At 45.3% G+C, this 2,347-nt stretch overlaps 1 non-coding gene across 1 annotated transcript; it reads left to right on the forward strand.

Annotated features, from left to right (window-relative positions):
* The first annotated feature begins 640 nt into the window (after positions 1–640).
* LOC119818077 lies at positions 641–746 on the forward strand. The gene has a single exon (XR_005285996.1). It is a non-coding gene; the product is annotated as a U6 spliceosomal RNA (small nuclear RNA).
* Positions 747–2,347: the final 1,601 nt, after the last annotated feature.

Raw genomic sequence — 2,347 nt, forward strand, 5'->3', positions numbered from 1 at the left:
GTTGAAATGGCTCAAAGGAACTGCAAACCAAAGTAGCAGTTGTCAGCTCTGTCTAGACTTAACCGAAGACAACTCTGGTTCAATAAATTACCAAGCAATACTTCCACATGGTATTACTGCTTCACAGCAGCAAAGACCCATTTGGTGGTGACTAATGCACTCACGCTGTGGACATCTCAGAGTGTGATCTAAAAGGCGGTCCTAGCAGAGGCTTCTGTGCATGATGCATAGCGGAGGTGCTGGCAGCAAGAATGGAACCCCAAAGGCACCTGGGACTTGCTTTCTGCTCTTTGTCTGTCTTCCTGAGTTTTAAAGAACAGGCTCCCTTAAGTAAAACTCAAAGTCTGTTGCCCTCCAAAACAAAAGCAAGCTACGACTGGGCTTCAAGTGTGAGAAATAGCCACCACTCTAAGATTCTACCTTCCAGAAAAGCACTAGACCCTGAGAAGTCTCACAAGTTTATAAAATTAAATGGAAGTTGAGAAGAGTAGGAAGATGGTGGGCAGGAGGGGTTGATGCCAGCTGCAGACCAGGAGACACCAGGGAGCCTCGCTTCCAAAAGCCCTGTACTCCAGGTGGAAGAGCTGGAAGCTGACTCTCAGTGACAGCGTTCTTTCCCAGAAAAGAAGCTAGTGATATTTTGCCCCCTTCAGCAGCACATAAACAAAAATTGAAACCATACAGAAAGATTAACATGGCCCACGTACAAGGATGACACCCAAATTTATGAAGCATGCCATATTTTAGAGAGGGGGTGATCTGAAGTTTGGTGGGTAGAGAGGTGGGAGAAAATCCAGGAAGAATGAGGAAGGAAAAAGAATATGATTTTTAAAAAAATATGGCATGAAATTATGAAGGAATAAATAAAACATTCTGCTCTCACATCAGTGATTTAAACTTTCAGAACAACTAACTCAGAGTTGTTGTATCTGAACAGGAAGATCATAGACTTTTATTGCCTAGGTCAGGAATGCTTGAAGTATTTTTAAAAGGGCACGGTTAGGGCCGGGCGGTGGTGGCGCACGCCTTTAATCCCAGCACTCGGGAGGCAGAGGCAGGCGGATCTCTGAGTTCAAGGCCAGCCTGGTCTACAAGAGCTAGCTCCAGGACAGGCTCTAGAAACTACATGGAAACCCTGTCTCAAAAAACCAAAAAAAAAAAAAAAAAAAAAGGGCATGGAGGGCACGGTTAGTTCTTATCTCATCATGATCACTATTAATAGTTATCATTTATAATGGGCTTACTCTGGTCCTAACAGGCCTTACTAAATGTCTGCCTCTACTTCATATGTGCTAAGCACCCCTCCCCCCATTATGCACTTGAAAAACTAAATAATGTATCCGAGGCCATACAGTGCTAAGTAGCAGAGCTGATATGTATTTTTTTAACAACAGTTCCAAGAACTGGGGAGTGTAGTTCAATGGTAAAACACTTGCCTAACACTTAAAAGCTTTAGGTTCCTTCTCTAGCAGGAAAAAAATGTGAACACTTGAGCGCAAATCCCTTTCTGCAGTGCACTTTGCTTTTGAGTATTTTTCATGGCAGACATAGCAGTGCAGTGAAACCTGGTTATTTTCTGCAGAGTGGGAGGGGTGAGTTCCCCTCTAGAGGGCCAACTGTTCATCTTTTACTTAACTCATCCTTTATGTATTATCCAAAGGAAGAGCTTGGAAACAAAATAAAACATGTTGGTAATGCCTGGTAAAGTTGAAAGTTCCGTAATCAGTTCCCTGTGGCCCAAGTCCATCTGCCTTCTTACGCTGGCCTTCAGCGAAGTCCTGTTTTAGGCCGTCTGCATGTGGACTCTGCATTCTTTCCCATCTGAGACCCCTCTCTTCCTGCTTGCTCCACTGGCGGTCCTGGGCATGAGCACTCCAGGGGAGGCCCAGGCTAAGAACCAGCTGGGGACCCACAGAATGAACTTCTGTTCTGGTTGCCGCAGCAACCAAAAATTCCTTGGCACCTGGTAGGCTTCTCCCTGACATGGAAATCACACAACTTCACATGTGCTTTCTCTTGGTTTTCAAAGCCCTCGTTAACTCTACTCCCAGTGAGAAGACCCCCTGAGACCTCAGTCTTACTTGGACTGAATCTACCCAGGTCCAACCCCAAGAAGCTGGAGGAAAGAAACTGGCGAATATTAACTGTGCCCATCAATATTGGGGGTTGGGTATTTGCGTTGTATTTGCATTCCCAGTAACCGGTATCAAAATGAAGTCTCTGGCAGCTGCTATCCCTACTTGCGATGCAATGGTCCCCAGGATGCCCCCACTTCCTGTTAATGTCTACCATCTGTTCTTCAAATGGGCGTATGTAAGCCTGACCCTCATTTTGGAGGAGGTAGTGG

Source organism: Arvicola amphibius, chromosome 6 (assembly GCF_903992535.2).
Source record: "Arvicola amphibius chromosome 6, mArvAmp1.2, whole genome shotgun sequence".
Classification (NCBI taxonomy): domain Eukaryota; kingdom Metazoa; phylum Chordata; class Mammalia; order Rodentia; family Cricetidae; genus Arvicola; species Arvicola amphibius.